This window comes from Rhinopithecus bieti, unplaced genomic scaffold (assembly GCF_001698545.2).
Source record: "Rhinopithecus bieti isolate Rb0 unplaced genomic scaffold, ASM169854v2 scaffold_16773, whole genome shotgun sequence".
Classification (NCBI taxonomy): Eukaryota; Metazoa; Chordata; class Mammalia; order Primates; family Cercopithecidae; genus Rhinopithecus; species Rhinopithecus bieti.
The window spans coordinates 200,258-218,320 of NW_016808848.1; the positions used below are offsets into that span (position 1 = coordinate 200,258).

The window sequence follows — 18,063 nt, forward strand, 5'->3', positions numbered from 1 at the left end:
CCTGCTCCTGATCTCTCCAGGAGAGGCCCAGGGAGGGAGAGTTCTGGAGAGGTCCCCGGAGGTGGAAGTGGCTTTCAATTGCTTTTCAACTGGCTTCTATGGGAAAACAGGAAGAAAGCAATCAAATCAGGGAGCTCTCGAAGGTTGAGGTTCTCAGAGCTGGTGAGAGCCTGTTGATTTCTGAGCCAGAGGACAACTGTGGGAAGAAACGCCAAATGCTGAGACCTAGGTTGGTGCAACGGAAGAAGGAACCTTAGGTCCGAGTCCAGAAGTGGGGCCCGGATGTGCCTTGTACATGGCCCAGGACAAGTCACTTCTATCCTCTGGGCCTCGGTTTCCCCTTATATGCAGCTGGAGAGCTGGATTGTGTGAGCTCTAAGCATCTTTCCAGAAGTGACCTGTGTCGTCCATGATGCAGCTGTCCATGATGCAGAAACTCAAGGAATGGAGGAGGCTGGTTCCCTGGAGGCCACGCCCCTCCTCTCTGCCCACTGGATTTCCCATCCTCATCCACACTCACTGGTTCAGTTCCTAGCAGAAGAAGCCTGCTCATAGTCATTGACCCAGCCTTACAGGGTCTGTCCACCGGCTGCCCTGTTCACTCCTCCCAACAATCCTGTGGGCAAAAAACAATAACTATAGCCGGCTGAGTGATGTTCTGTGCCAAGCACTATTCTAAACCCTTTCCATTTTTATAATAATTTTACTTAATTCTCACCATAATCACATGACATATAGGTATTGTTGTCCCCATTTTACTGATGTCCCCTTGCCCTGCCACACATGAGCGGGTGCACAGAAGGGCTCCTTTACATGCCAGTGACCCCAAGCCTCTGAGCCTGACCTCTACCCTCTGCAGCCCCTTTGGCTGGAGGAGTGGAACTCCAGTCCCCAGGCCCGCACCTGCCTGCTTGCATTAGGCTTCTAATTCTTCCTGGCTCTCCTTGGCTCTGGCGTCCCTCCTGCCAAAGGGAGGTCTTGAGAAATCATTCTCCTGATGCCAGCAGGGAGAGGTCACTCAGGTGGGCTGGGTCTTCAGGGAGAGGATTCAAGAAGAAGCATTTCTTCTTACAAGTCTGTTCCTCCCAGGAGAAGGGCTGGCCTGTCCAAGGCCCCCTGGGCAGCCTGGACAGGTGTCTGTTCTAGGAAACTGACCCAATGTTTCTTCCTTCCTCGCCTTCCGGAGGACCCGGGGTTATGTCTGCACAGCCAAGCCCTCCACCTGCATCCCAGATCCCAAGGCCTCCCTCCCGGCACTTCCTGCCCTCCCTGTCAGCCCTGTCTCTCTCCTGCTATACTGATTCCTTCCCATTGTCCACAGCTAAAATGCCGCAGAGAGCGGCCCAATGTGAAGTCAGGAGACCGCAGATAAAATCCGATTCTGACGCTGACCAAATATGTGACTCTAGACAAGGTCAGTCATCTTGCCGAGTCTGTTTCCTTACCTGGGGATTGGGGTTCTGAGGTTATGGTTCAGCACTTTCTCTCTTGTCTGATTTCCTGCTGCTCCTCCTCTTGTCACTTCTGTTCCATCCAGACCCGTCTCCTGTCCGCCGATTATATAAGAAATTCATTCAGTAAATAGGCTGAGCACACAAGCCCTGATATGAAGAAGTCTACAGAATGGTGGGGCAGGGAGATGATAAACAGGCAATCACAAGTCAGCGTCCTAAGAACTATGAGGCCCAAAGTGGAGGGTGCTGGGAAACTGAGGAAAGGCATCACGCACAGGCTCAGAATGCCTGTGAAGGCTTCCCAGGGAGGAGGCAGCAAGCCAAGATCTGAGGGCTAGTAGGAATCAGCCTCTGGGCTAGGTGCAGTGGCTCACACATGTAATCCCAACACTTTGGGAGGCCAAGGTGGACAGATCACTTGAGGCCAGGAGTTCAAGACCAGCCTGGCCAACATGGTGAAACACTGTTTCTACTAAAAATACAAAAAAATTAGCCGAGTGTGGTGACGGCATGCACCTGTAATCCCAGCTACTCTGGAGGCTGAGGCACGAGACTCTCTTTTGAACCCAGGAGGTGAAGGTTGCAGTAAGCCAATATGGCACCCCAGCCTGGGTGACAGAGCGAGGCAGTCTCTCCCTCAAAAAAGAGAATCAGCCTGTAAAGAGTGGGGAAGGGGAAGAATATTTCAGGCAGAGAGAGCAGCGTATCCCAAGACCCTCAAACAGGAAAAGGTCAGTAGATTAGGGGAAATGTATATGGTTTAGTTTGATTGCACAATATCACGCCCATAGGTATGCAGACACGCACGTGTGTATGTGTGTATTTGTGTGCTCAGCCATGTTGGGGCAGGGGAGGAGGAGAGGTGAGCCTGGAGAGGTGAGCAGGCACTGGCTCCTCACACAGAGCCTGTGGGTCACTCGAGCCTGGGTGTTTTACAGGGAGCAGTGAGGGTCCACTGGAGGGGTTTTAAGCAGGAAAGGGGCATGATCAGGTTTGCATTTTAGAAAGATTCCTCTATCTGCTATGGAAAATAGAAGAAGGAAGGAGAAATTTGATTTTTTTTAAGAAAAACATTGACAACACCAAGTAACTGTGAGGATGTGAAGCTGCTGGAATTCTTATTTCACAGACACTGGGGAAGTGCACATGGAATCTGGCACTGCCATTTTAAAGAACCTTTAGCAATACCCAGTAGAGTTGAAGATCTGTGTGTTTTTGGCCCAGTGTCTTAGTCCATCCAGGCTGCTATCACAAAGTGCCATAAACTGGAAGCTGAGAAGTCCAAAGTCAGGTTGCCAGCAGATTCAGTGTCTGGTGAGGGAACCACTACCTGGTTCATAGATGTTGCCTTCTTGCTGTGTCCTCACATGGTAAGAGGGGTAAAGGAGCTTTCTTTGGCCTATTTTATAAGGACACTAATCCCATTCACAAGGGCAGAGCTCTCATCACTTAATCACCCTTCAAAGTCCCCACCTCCTAATACCATTACCTTGGGGATCAGGTTTCAACATATGAATTTTGGAGGGACACCAGCATTCAAACCATAGCACCCAGCAATTCCATTTCTCAGTTTCTACCCTAGGAAAAAACCACACACACATGTGCCCAAAGAGATATATGGAAGGATATTCACTGCAGTGCCATTTTTAATAGTGAAAAAGTAGAAACGAGCTCACCAGGCATCTATAGAGAAACAGGTAAACTGTGATTCATTCATACAATGGGATACTATACAGCAGTTAAATGAATTAACTAGATCTCCACTGATATAGTTTGGAAGTTTGTCTCCCAATCTCATGTTGAGATGTGATTCCCAGTGTTGGAGGTAGAGCCTGGTGGGAGGTGATTGGATCATGGGGGCAGATCCCTCATGAATGGTTTAGCTCCATCCCCTTGGTGATGAGTGAGTTCTCACTCAGTTCACATGACATCTGGTTGTTTAAATGAATGTGGCACCTCCTCCCTCACTCTCTCGCTCCCACTCTGGCCATGTGACATGCTGGCTCCCCATTACCTTCCACCATGATTGTAAGTTTTCTGAGGCCTCACCAGAAGCAGGCACCAGCACCATCATTTCTGTACAGTCTGCAGAACCATGAGCCAATTAAACCTCTTCTCTTTTTAAATCACCCACTCTCAGGTTTCCTTTGCAGCAATGCAAGAATGGCCTAACACATCCTTGTATTAAGAATAAATCTGAAAAACAATGAGCAGTGGAGAAAGAAAGACAAGTTGCAAAAGGATACGAACCTTATGTATGTGAGCATTACCAATGAAAATACACAAAATGCCATATATGCTTTGTGAATATAGCATCACTAGAAAAAGTAGAAAACCGTGTAGGAATAATGGTCAATCTAACAGAACATTAGAAAGGGGAGGGAGGGTTAAGGGGTATAGCAGGAATTCAGCTGAAATTGTTATATTTCTGTAAAAGAACTGAAATGAATATGCAGAAATGTTTATATCCATTGAATCAAAATGATGATGTCTTGGTGGCCCTTGCATTGTTTACTATACTTTTTGATATGATTGCAGTATTTTGTCAATTAAAAAAAAGATCAACAATATCAATCCATTGGTGGGGAGCAAGACAAGAAGAAGGTAGATATGTTGAAGGCTTAGGCTGTGTCCAGGCAAGGGGTGCTAGTGACTTGGACCAGGGTGGGGCCCAGGGGGATGGAGAGAAGCAGCTGTAAATGAATGATGTTCAGGAGGTAGAATGCACACAACTCTCTGCTTGTATGAAGTCCTTCCTTCCTTCTCCCCTCTAATCTGGGGCACCTAAATGGAGTTCTGCCTTCTCCAGGAGACTTCCCCAGCCAGTCCCCAGAGTTCTCTCTAACTCTTCCATCTCATAGCCTTTGCAGTATTGTTCACTCCTGGGGGCACTTTATGCAACAATGCCTGAATTTGTGGTGTTCGTATGTCTCCTCTCCCTAGAAAAACTGTAAGATTTTGCCAGGCAAGGACCCTCCCTTATGCTCTTGATGGGTTTCCAGACATGTCTGTGTGACCAGAGCTTTACATCATGCCAGGCCCATGGTCAGTGCTGGAGAATTTCTAGTTGAATGGATGAATAAGCAGATAAAAAAAGGAGTTCCAGAAAGACTTAAGGAATGCCAAGAAGCAATGTGGCAGCCCTGAATTGAAACCATGACTTTGCCATTAACAAGTAGTAACCTTGGAAAAGTCACTTTCCCTTTCTGAATCTGTTTCCCCAGCTATAAAATGGGGATAACTCCCATCACTCAGAATTAATATTTATGGATGTTATACGTTGCTTATGTTTGCCTATGTATATTATATATTATGGATCTGCTATCCATAATACTATCCACAATATATCTAAGAGGCCGATCACTTCCTCACCAATCACACTTATGTTATATAGAACTCTCCTTGTTCTTAGCCCAGAAACTATGGTCTTTTGTATCAGGTGACCCTGCTCCTTCTGCTGACAGCTCATTGAACAAGGGGTGGATCTCTGGCACAGGATGGGAAAATCAGATTCTCTCTTCCAAAAATTTGGTATTGAAACACAGAGACCTAGTCAGTTGACATGCATTCATCAAATTTTTGGGCCAGGCATGGTGGCTCATGCCTGTAATCCCAGCACCTTGGGAGGCCAAGGCTGGGGGACCACTTGAGGCCAGGAGTTCAAAACCAGCCTGGTCATCACGTTGAAACCCTGTCTCTGCTAAAAATACAAAAATTAGCCAGGCATGGTGGTGCATGCCTGTAATCCCAGCTACTCGGGAGGCTGAGGCATGAGAATCACTTGAACCCAGGATGCAGAGGTTGCAGTGAGCCTAGATCGCATCGCTGCACTCCAGCCTGGGCAACAGAGCAAGACTCTGTCTCAAAAAAAAAAAAAAAAATTGATGAGCAGCCCCCTCTAACCATGCCCTGAAATTGCATAGCTGTATACTTTAGCTGATGTGCTGCAATGCAAGACTCAAGCCTAGAAATTGGGGTGGAAAGAGAACACCGTCTCTCTCTCTCCTGCCACATATAACAGCCTGCCTTGCACTCGGGGCCTTTGTGGACAAGTCTTCCCTCTCCTATAAAGCCAAGCCTGGTTTGTCCCTGCCTTCTCCACAGCACTTAGCCTAGTGCCTGACCCTGAGAAGGTGCTCCGATAACAGGGGTTCAGATGAATCATGTTAGATTTGCATGGAAATGAACTAAGACTCATGTGGGAGAAACAAAGCAAGCTGATGGGGGCAAAAAAAATCCAAATCGTAGGAGGTAAGCTTTAAGCAATTAGAGATGTTTAACTTGTTGCAGAGAAAGCTTGTGGACAGCAAACAGGAAAAGGGATTTGACATTCTGTGTGTCTAAGAGTTACAGAGATGTGAGCTGTGGCTCCATGCCAGGAAAAGCTTTCAGTCACAACTACTCAGAGACACACTGGGCTGTCTTATGAGCCTCTCTGTCCTCAGAGGTGCACAAGAAACTGAGTACCACCCAGCAGCTACACAGATACCTACGGAGTTGGATGTTCTGCAAAATTCCTTTCAATTGGAGGGTCTAAGTTTATACATTTATTTCTTAGTGCACCCTCAATGAAATTGTTTTAGTTATCATTAGTCAAAGTTTTAGTTTTTAATGAGGCCTCTCTGGAACCTTGGCCATGTGCTCTGAAAAATCAGACACAGAGTAGCCATGGAATAACTGTTATGATTTATTATTTCAGTTTTTATTATGCAGTTTATTAATGTTGGGTAAAGTTTTAAGAAAAGCTTTTTTGTCCTAAAAAAATATTAATGGGGTGCCAGTCATCTTCAAAAGAGGAAAAATTGCTAACAAGAAAATGGTGTTGTTTTGGTGTTAACCTAGAAGTAGAAAAAAGAAACCAAGTTCCCAGCAGAATGGATGGCATATGCTCCGCACCTGGATGTGTACTGCTCTCCTTTTTACAGCCTCTCCGTAGTCACAAAAAGGACAAAATCAGAACTAAGACCAGGTTGGCTTGCAGAATCCAGTGGAACTTTGTTGTCTGTGTGATACCAGCTGACTGAAGAGGAATAGACAATTATCTAAAATTGTGTAGGAGTAAGAATCCCCCCTGCTCCATAATAATACCTCCTCTGATCCCCTTCCTATTTACTTTTTCCATCACCATAACAATCCACTCCCTGAATAAGCAAGACCATTCTCAGAAGAAGTAGAAAGAGAAGAGCTGGAGGGGCTTTTGGGGGCTCCAACCTGCTCCTGTCTTCTTCTTGGGCCTTTGGCACTTGTTGGTTGCCAATTAACCATCTTCAGGGGACCCAGCGACCAAGCAGGCATGTAAACCCATGCATCCAACTTCCAGGATCTACACATCAGAGCCAGAGAGTAGCGTCCACATGGCAAACAGAAATGACGGGTCATCCTATCACTAGAGAAATACTTATAACAGTGATTTTTAACGTTGGTTATGGGAGCTTTTAAAAATCTCAAATGTTACATATGGAATAATTAAAATTAGAATCTCAGACATCAGCATTTTAATCTTCTCTTTAAAAATTGAGGTATACTTTGCATACCTTTGAACACATCTTGATATGTTTTGACAAATGCATTCACCCTGTAACCCACAGCCTATCAAGATGTAGAACATTTCCATCACTTCAGAAAGTTCCTCTTGCCCCTTCTTAATCGTCGTCACCCTCAGTCTTCAGAGCTAAAGATGCAACCATTGTTCTGATTTTTTTAAGCCTTAGATTAGCTTTGCTTGTTCTAGAATTGCATGTAAATAGAATGACACAGTATGAATTCTTGTGTCTGGCTTCTTTTACTTAGCATAATGCTTTTCAGAGTCATTCGCGATTTTTATGATACAGATCATTCCTTTTTTATTGCTTAGTTGTATTCCATTGTAAGGATGTACACAATTTATTTATCCAGTTAGAAGTTGGTGGACGTTTTTGTTGCTTCCAGTGTGTGATGACTCTGACTAAAACCTCTATAAACATTCACATACAAGTCTTTGTAAGGAAGTATGTTTTTATTTCTCTTGGCTCAATGTCCTGGAGTGAGATTGCTGGGTTATGTGATAAGTGCGTGTTTAACTTCACAAGAAACTTCCAAAACTATACTGTTTTACATTCCTACCAGCAAAGAATGTGAGTTTCAGTTGCTCCATGTCCTCACCAGCACTTGTTATTGTCATTTTATTATTTTAAATAAACTATTTTAGAACAGTTTTAGATTTACAGAAAAATGACAAAGGTAGTGGCAAGAGTTCTCACATATCCTGCATCCAGATTCAATTATTATTAATATCTTACATTAGTATGGTATATTTGTTACAATTAATGAACTATTATTGATACATTCTTAACCAAAGCTCATTCTTTATTCAGGTTTCTTTACTTTTTACCTGATGTCCTTTTCGTGTTCAACATCTCACCTATGATGCAACATAATATCTAGTAACCATGTCTCCTTAGACTCCTCTTGGCTGTGACAGTTTCTCCAGCTTTCCTTGTTTTTGGTGTCCTTGACGGTTTTGAGGAGTATTTATCAGGTATTTTGTAGAATGTACCTCAGCTGGATTTTTCTAATGTTTTCTCATGATGATACTGGGGTTGTGAGTTACGGGGAGGAAGACCATAGAGGTAATGTGCTATTCTCATCACATCATACCAAGGGTACATACCATCAACATAATTTATGACTATTGATGATGACCTTGATCACCTAGCTGAGGTACTAAGAAAACAAATCTGTTAATGTGCCCACATACTTGCCTTTTCCACTACTTTGCACTTTTTCTGCAGTGTCCAATCTGCTCTTATCCAATCTAGTGAATTTGTTAAAATTTCAGATATTAATTTTTTAGTTCTAGAATTTCTATTTGGTTCTCTTTTTTTAAAATCAGGTGAGAGAATCTCATCAGAAAATGGAAATGATAAAATTCACAGACATACTGTTGATTTGTCAAAAACTGTGAAATCCACAAACATATTGATAATAACAATTCTAAAGTGTTTGTCTACTAATTTCATTATCTGTATCATCCCTGGATCTGTATTTACTGACTGTTCTTTCATCTAGTTGGTGTGACTTTGCCTACATCTTTATATTTCTAGTAATTTTAAGTTCTTTGCTGCACATTGCGGCTACCACATTGAGAGTCTGGACTGCGTTTGCTTCCTTTAAAGAGTGTTGTGACTTTCTTTCTGGAAGGCAGTTCACTTTTTTCTGAAGATAATAAGACACAGCCTTTCTGAGGTCTCAACTGAATGTCTAGGATATTCAGTAAGGTGACTCTAATATGGTTAGTCAGAATTCCAACATCTGTCAGCACTGACCCTACCAAAATCTCTGTTAAGCTCACAGTCCTCCAGTAGCTATTACTTGCCAGGTCTCTCAGAGTGTCACTCTGTGCACGTACAGTTTCAAACTCAGTGAAAGACTTCAGAGGACCCCATGAAAATTTCACCCCAGTATTTTTTAAACTCCCTAAGTGATTTCAATATATTGTCAAAGTTGAGAACTATTGAATATTAATTCCTGAATTGTAAAGGAACTCAGCGGGGAAATGCCCTGGTACCAAAGACAATTCAGAATTCCTCTAGATGGGCTGGTCCTAGAAAAAGTCATAAAGGATGTTGAAAAAGCAGCTCTACACTAAAATAATTCTCATCTGGTGACATAAAGGAATAGAATCTAAGATAAGTCTGTGAGACAAATTTACTTTACCTCCTGTTCTTTAAAATAATTGGCTATAACAACTCGCTCATACCTTATTTGAACAGTCCCCTTTGAGACTTTCCTATCACCTAAACTGAAAAAACTAAAGTGCTATCTGGTCAACAGGAGTTCCTGATGCACTAAAACCAGAAGGAAATTAAATCAACCCTTAATGAATTCTTATCAGTTGTCAGGTTCCAAGTTCAAGGGAAATAAAGAGGAATAAGATGTCCTTCCTTCCCCAAAGTAGCTCCCAATCCAGTTAGAATTCCCAGTTTACATGGAGCTAAATGAAATATATTTCACACTGTGATAGGTCCACGGTATGACAGAAATGCATTCAAAGTGCTTTTAGGAACCCAAATATGTCTAACTTTGAATCTGAAAGGCCTCACAGAGGAATAGCTCTTGAACTAGGTCCTTTTAAGGGTAGGAAGAGTGAGGAAGGTGGTGAAGGTAAAGAAGGTAAGGGGAATTCTAGGAACGAAAATATATGTGAGGGCATTGAGCAGGGAAAATAAGTGGAACATTTGGGGAAATTTGAAATGTTCAGTGCGGAAAAAATGAGGAGTAGAAGATAGTTTACAGAACAACAGAAATAAGATGCCTTCTCCCTTCTCATCAGGTGAGATGAATCAAATTTAGAGAACAAAAAAGAACTTATAAACAGTTATTTGTTCCGGATTTGTAATAAATCATACCTTATTGAGGCTGCAGTAAATTCTTGGCGTAAATTCAACAATGGTGTGTAATAAGTACAAGAGGATTTACATAGACAGTTTCTAGGGAACAGGAGATGTCTAACAATCTGAGTCTAATTTGAAGAATGCCACCTCACTAAAGCATTGCATTTTAGCACAAAACTTTGAAGAATGAACTTTCCATGTGGATTGTGATCCTCCTTATTGTTTTGTGCATGCACACACTGCAAAAAGGCAAAATAATTGTGCTGGGAAGAGTAAGGATCAAAGACCCTTGGCCAAGCTTGGCCAAATGTGTGTTAGAAATCTCCCCTGCAGCTAAAAAACCTAAGTGTGAGCCCTGCAGCTGCCATTTACTGCCTAGTGTGCCCTTGAGAAAGTCCTTTAAGTCCTCTGAGCCCCAGTTCCACGAAATGGGCACATCAATGCCCACCCACCCTGCTCCCCTGCTCCCCTGCTCCCCTGCTCTGTCTCACAAGATTGTCAGGAGAGATCAATGAGCTACTTTGTGTGAAGAAACTTTGTAAAGATTAGAGCACAATAGTGATGCAAGGGTTATTATTACTAATAATAAACAAGAAGAATGTGTGACAATAACCAGAATTTCCTGTTGAGACAACAATTTCATGAAACTATTAAGAAAGGTAGGATGTTTTTTCAATTCCACAATGAGAGTTATGCACTAGTATTGTTTCAATATTCTCCAGGGAATAAACGGTTTCGTGGTGATAAATAAGGAATGAGTCAGTTTGTCTGAAAGATTCTTTTTCTCTTTAGAATCATTTCAATATATTTTTGTGCCTTCTCCCGATTTTCCAGCCAATCTGCCATGACGGATGAGAATTGGGTATAGGCAATATGATGTCTTCTTTTAAAGAGTGTATCTTTCCATATGCAAATACTCATAATTCAGTGCTGTGAGTTTCCTCCCCCAAACCCCATGCAGCCCTCAGGCACAGTGCTGGAGTACAGAAAGACATCTGTCTCATCAGTAACCTCAGGAGTTTCTTCCACTTACCAAGAAAAGAGGAAAATGCATCCCTGAAATCAAACCACTCTGCAGGAATCCCTTTATTCCTCTCTATCAGCTTAGGACAAGAGGCTTTCATGTAGATACCAGCTGGCATCTGTAAATTTGTCAAACGAATGTGGGCAAGACCCTCTGGAGGAGGCCCACTGCCCTTCAGAAATGTAACACAAGGATTCTTTCTTGTTGGACTGAGACCTGCTGGTGATTTTGATGATATTTGGGCTGTCAGTTTCATCTCATGTCATCAGATACAGCAGCCAACTGCCCTTCCTCATATCCTGCCACTAAGAGTTCTCATCCTCAATGGTGATCCAAAGTCGTCTTCTCCTAAATTTCTACTAAAATAACCAAACTACTGTAATAATGGGAAAAGGCTGCATTGTCGGTGGAAACTTGGAAAGGGTTCCCTCTTTTGCCAGAATTTTACAGCATTTCGTGTGTGTGTGTGTGTGTGTGTGTGTGTGTGTGTGTGTGTGTGACAGAGTCTCACTCTGTTGCCCAGGCTGGAGTGCAGTGGAGGGATCTCGGCTCACAGCAACCTCTGCCTCTCGGGTTCAAGTGATTCTCCTGCCTCAGCCTCCCAAGTAGCTGAGATTACAGCTGCCCGCCACCACACCCGGCTAATTTTTTGTATTTGTCCAGGCTGGTCTCAAACTCCTGAGCTCAGGCAATCCACCAGCCTCGGCCATGCAAGGGACTGAGATTACAGGCATGAGCCACCATGCCCAGCCAGGAATTTTACAACATTCCTCAAATTTCAATGTGCACATGGATTACCTGGGAATCTTGTTAAAACGCAGATTCATTAGGTCTGGGGTGGGGATCCAAGAATTTTCATTTCTAACAAACTCTCAGGTGATACCAATACCACTGGTCCCTGGATCACACTTTGGAGAGCAAGGAATCAGAAGACAAACTTAAGCAATTCCCCCAGTACTCAGAATAAATTATTAAGGAGACAAAAATGATGAAACGAAGGTTGAGGAGAGAGCCAAGAGCTACAATGGAGCATCTATGTAAGGAAGTGAACAGAGGAGATACAGAAAAAAAGATTGGGGTTGTATGTATGTTTCAACTTTAGAAAAACCTTAGTATAATTCATTATCTCAATATAGCAAAGCAAAAATGCCATATAATTATTTTGATAGATAAAAAAAAATCTGAGAAAATTTAACATTTCATTATCATCATCATTGATGATGCATTTTCTTGAAGTGACAAATGTACTCTATATAAAATCAAATCCAGCAAGAAGCTTACTGGAGAAATAGCAGCAGCAGTCCTGTTTGCATCAGTAATCAGAAGAATGTCCACTGTCATCCGTGTTATTAACACCATCCTCCAAATTCTAATTCAGACAACCAAATATAAAAATGTAATTAGGGGTGATTTAGTTGGGATCATGTTCAGCTTCATGTAATCATGGCTTAAACAAAATAGAAGTATCTTCCACTCTCGCCTAAGTTAGAGGGAGCTTTTGTAGCTCAAGGACACCAAAGACCCAGGCCTTTGTGGTTCTCTCTTCATTCATCTCAGAGGTGGCTCTTGTCTTTAGGATCCAAGGTGGCAGTTAGAGCTGGTCTAAGGATGGTGTAGCTGTCACAAACATTTGGTGTCTCAGGCCTCATGAATATGTAGTGTTTCCTTGGTCCTTCCATCCCATCTCATCTCTGTTCAGCCCATGTAGGCTCGGCCAACTTTATCTATCACATGTCACACAGCTACTGGCTTCTAATTGTTTGCTAAGATAGAATTTAAAATTCTTAAATAATGCAGCAATGCACATTACACAAAAGAAGCATATTATATTAACAAAGCTAAGCTAGAATAATAAACACATGGCAACGACTAGGGAATTTTAATATGAGTGATAATATGAACTTATCCTAACAAAATTAAATTATATCATAAAGGGGCAAGAAATTTAACAGTATGTTAGCAGCTGAAGAAAAGACAGACCAATGCAGGAAAGAAAGTGCAGCAGTAGTCCCAGGTATATGTCAAAAGTAGGATATGGTAATGCTGTTGTTTCCAGGTCAATGAGGAAAAAATGTGTGGCAGTGCAACTTGATAACCATATGAGAAAAAATAAAAGTAGATACCTACCTCACACCACTGACACATTCCAGAAGAATTAAAGTTGTAAACATAAAAGGGAAATCATGAAAGTTGGTTTAAATACAAGCACAGGAAAATATGTACATGTATTTAAATAACATTGGGCAGGGAAAAGACTTTCAAACCTGCCAGCAAAGATGGAACAAAAAAAATGAAAACATCAAAGATTTTATTCTTAATTTTAAAAGTCTGCATCATTCTTAAAAGGCCAAAATTGAACTGGACTAATGAAGAAGAGAGGACCTGGAACAGACCTAACTAGACTAGCCCAGCCCTCTATCCGTTCTACTAAGTAGAGGTTGGTAGATCACACCAAGCTCTCATGTATGCTACTGGAAGGTTGATAGGCATATATAATTTTTTCCAGTTTCCATGGCTTTATGGGTAAATATGCTCTAGAAAAGAATGATCAATCCTGTTGCTTCTGCTTCTAAGTCAGTGGACTGAAGAGCTGTGTCCAAGGACACTCCAAGCAGTCCTTGAAAGAGACTGCTGCTGTGTCCACCTGTCATGCATACACCCAGCCATAAGCACAAGATCTGTAGTCAGCTGGTTCTTTGGGCTTAAACCATAGGCTGATTTCTTTTTTGTTGTTGTTTTTTGTTTGTTTGTTTGGGTTTTTTATATATATACTTTAAGTTATGGGATACATGTGCAGAACGTGCATGTTTGTTATGTAGATGCCATGCTACCTGCCATGGTGGTTTGCTGCACCCATCAACCCGTCATCTACATTACGTATTTCTCCTAATGCTATCCTTTCCCTAGCCCCCCAGACCCTGACAGCCCGCAGTGTGTAATGTTCCCCTCCCTGTGTCCAAGCATTCTCATTGTTCAATTCCCACTTATGAGTGAGAACATGCGGCGTTTGGTTTTCTGTTTCTGTGTTAGTTTGCTGAGAATGATGGTTTCCAGCTTCATCCATGTCCCTGCAAAGGACATGAACTCATCCTTTTTTATGTCTGCATAATATTCCATGGTGTATATGTGCCACATTTTCTTTATCCAGTCTATCATTGATGGGCATTTGTGTTGGTTCCAAGTCTTTGCTATTGTGAACAGTGCCATAATGAACATACGTGTGCATGTGTCTTTATAGTAACATGATTTATAATCCTTTGGGTATATACCCAGTAATGGGATTGCTGGGTCAAATGGTATTTCTCATTCTAGATCCTTGAGGAATCACCACACTGTCTTCCACAATGGTTGAACTAATTTACACTCCCACCAACAGTGTAAAAGCATTCCTAATTCTCCACATCCACTCCAGCATCTGTTGTTTCAACCATAGGCTGATTTCTTTGTTTTTTTTTGAGACTGAGTTTCACTCTGTCACCCAGTTGGAGTGCAGTGACACAATCTCAGCTCACTGCAATCTCTGCCTCCGGGGTTCCTGCCATTCTCCTGCCTCAGCCTTCTGAGTAGTTGGGACTACAGGTGCCCGCCACCATGCCCAGCGAATTTTTTGTATTTTTAGTAGAGACGGGATTTCACCGTGTTAGCCAGGATGGTCTCGATCTCCTGACCTCATGATCTGCCTGCCTTGGCCTCCCAAAATGCTGGGATTACAGGCGTGAGCCACTGTGCCCGGCCTGGCTGATTTATTTTTCAGTGCTTATTACTGAGCCACTGCCATGAATGATGCATCATCCCACCCGAATACAGAAGTTCCCGCAAATGGTGCATGGCTTAGAATCCATTGGATTGGTCTCCCCAAGCATCACTTGGCCTGTCTTCACTGCATTCAGCCCCTCCTAGACCATGGCCAAGACAGTCCCTGATTTCCTGTATTTCGCCAGCCTGGGGAAGAATGGGCGGTCTTTCCAGTGAATGTAGTGCTGCTTCAGGTGTTCTCAGAGGCCCAGAGGCACTTCATGGCCATGAGGTGGAATCTCTTCTGCTCAAAGCGCTTGATGATCTTGCCAGCCAGGCCATGCTGCACACTGTCTGGCTTGATGGCGATGAAGGTGCACTCAGGTTGGCCATGGTCCAGGAAGCTGGTTAGGCCAGGTGGCAGCTGCACTGTGCTGCGGGAGCCTGTAATTTTTAATTGTTCAGAAAAATATATGGTCAGCACAAATGAACCTTAAAAGCATTATGCAAAATGAAAGAAGCCAGACCCAGGAGGCTACATGTTGTATGATTCCATTTATATGAAAAGTCTGGAATAAGCAAATCCAGAGACAAAAGTGAATTAGTGGTTGCCAAGGGCGCGGGGGAGAGAGGAGTGAGAAGTGACTGCTAACATACACAAGATACCTTTTTTTTTTTTTTGAGGTGGAGTCTTGATCTGTCACCCAGGCTGCAGTACAGTGGCGCAATCTCAGCTCACTGTAACCTCTGCCACCCAGGTTCAACTGATTCTCCTGCCTCAGTCTCCTGAGCAGCTGGGACTACAGGTACGTGACACTACAACCAGCTATTTTATTTTATTTTATTTTTTTTAGTAGAGATGAGGTTTCACTATATTGGCCAGGCTGGTCTCAAACTCCTGACCTCGTGATCCACCTGCCTTGGCCTCCCAAAGTGCTGGGATTACAGGCGTGAGCCACCTCACCTGGCCTCAAGATATCTTTTGGAGTGATGAGACTATTCAGGAATTAGACAGCAGAGATAATTGCAGAACTTCGGTAATATACTAAAAACCATTGAATTAGATACTCGAAAAGGGCAAATTGTACGGTGTGTGAATTATCGATTTTTTTCAAAAAAGTATGTGCTGCAAGTCACTTCTGAGACTGGGCTTCAGTTCTTCTCAACTGACCCTGCTGTTGTCTCTATAAAACAGTGAGTCAAAAGAACACCCTTCAGGTTCTTAAAGCACAGTACCTGAGCAAGACCCAAGCAAGGAATCTTTAAGTCCTGATGGCCAGGGTGGGTGGGCCAGGAACGTGCTTTCCCCAATAGGATGCAGGTCCCAGACAGCAGACAGGGCCTCTCCCGTTTGAATAAACCGCCCTGTACACCCACCACCCTGGTTAGGTCTAGCCATGCATCCTCCAAACAACTTAAAAATGTCTGCTTTTAGTTTGCAATTTTCAGCAAACATGTACTGAATCTCCAGTGGGTGGATTTGATCGTCTGTGGTTTCAGAGCATTTCTGAGCTTTTGGTTCCTAAACCATGAGCTTGACTTCACGAGGACTGGGATCCTCTCCCAGAACTCCCTCCCCATCACATTCCAGCAATTTTGTTTCAGCTGGTCTTTCGTTTATCTGGTTCCATGGAAGTGACAGACAGGGCATATCACAGCCAGAAGGAACTTACAGATTAATCAGTCCAACCTCCCCAACTCCAGCCTCCTATGATCCCCATTTAATGGATGAGGGTCAGAGAGGGGAAAGAGCCTTCCTACATCACCCAACAAATAAGTGAGGAAACTAAAATTAAATTTCTGTGTCTCAGTCCCCAAAGCACATGTGGTTTTTACATTCAATTATTTCTGTTGCAATATTGGCCTTAATACTGGCTTCCATTTCCAATTAAATAATCTCTACACTGTGAACACCAAATGGACTGGCACAAGACCAGCACCAAGGCAAGGGTCTTAACCCTTTCAGGATGCTCCTGACAATATTACAGTTGGAAAGCCATGCTCAGGACAGACCCCTTGGGCAGGCACTTTCTCCAACTTACCTATGATTAAGTAAACTTAGCCTTGTTCACAGCAGCAGATGGAATGGGTAGAAGGAACCCAACTATTTGCAGAGCAAATTCTGTGGTCTCATAGAATATTATGCTGGAAAGGAAGCATCTCTCCTCACTATCAGTGCAGCAATTTATTCTATGATGTCAGATGTGCTTTCGTTCATTCATTCATTCATTCATTTAATCAACCAACACTTCCTAAACATCTACAATGTGCCTGGCCCTGTGCTGGACACTGGGACATGGAAATGAGTGAAGCATAAAACTTGCCTTCAAAGGGCTTCTAGTCTACTGGGAGATGTTCCTCTAATGACCAGCCCTGACTGAGGGGAAGATGAGAGGCAGAGAGTTTATACAGAGCACGATGGAGACACAGGAGAGTCCATGATTCTGGTTTGGGAGTCAGGGAAGGCTTCACAGTGTTGATGACACATCATAAGCTAGATCTTGAATGTTTTCAGTGGCTGAGGAAAAGGGAAAGCTTTTTAGACATAAGGAATAATAGCACAAAGCATGAAAGTGCATGGCACATTTGGAAAGGAAAGGAGACCAGAGTTTCTGGAACAAGGTGCCTGGAGCTATGCTACCTTGGTCCGTTCCCATTTGCGTCTCCAATAAATCATGGGGTTTTTGGAGATGAGGTCAGGGACTGTGCATTATCCCCTTCTGAATTTACAGCATCTGGCAAAGTGCCCAGCACCTAGTCAAAGCTCAGCAAGTTTTCTCTAAGTGAATGAATTTTTTTTCTCTAAGAGTTAACATGTACTAAGCACTGAGTACAGCTGGCCCTCCATATTGCAGGTTCTGCATCTGTGAATTCAACCAACTGTGGATTGAAAATATTCAGCGGAAAAAAATGGATGGTGTCTTCTTTACTGAACATGTACAGACTCTTTTTCTTGTCATTATTTCCTAAACAATACAGTATAACAACTATTTACATAGCATTCATGTTGTGTTTGCTATTATAAGCAATCTAGAGATGATTTAAAGCATCTGGGGGATGTGCACAAGTTCTATGCAAACGCTACACCATTTTATATCAGGGACTTAAGCATCCTCAAATGTTGGTATTCCTGGAGGGGTCCTGGAACCAATGCCCCATGGATACTGAGGGACGAAGATATACAGCAGACATTGTACAGAGCGCTTCACACATATCAAATAATGTAAAGCTCACATACATCTTATGAATTTGGTATTATTAGTAATATTAATGTTATCCCCCTTTAACAGATGAGGTGGCAAAGACACAGAGGTATAAAATAATTTGTCCAAGATCACACAACTAGGAAGAAGCCAATCTGGTCTTTAAGGCCAGATCTCTGCTGGGCTGCGAATGTATGCCCCTCTGCGTGCTGAATTTCTACCTTCCTACTATTCTGTAAGCTCCCTGGGGGCAGGGACAACATCTGTTTCTAGTC

The 18,063-nt window shown here is 42.9% G+C and overlaps 1 pseudogene; it reads right to left on the reverse strand.

Annotated features, from left to right (window-relative positions):
• Positions 1 to 13,497: 13,497 nt before the first annotated feature.
• LOC108539101 (nucleoside diphosphate kinase B pseudogene) lies at positions 13,498 to 15,984 on the reverse strand (annotated as a pseudogene).
• Between the last annotated feature and the right edge of the window lie 2,079 nt (positions 15,985 to 18,063).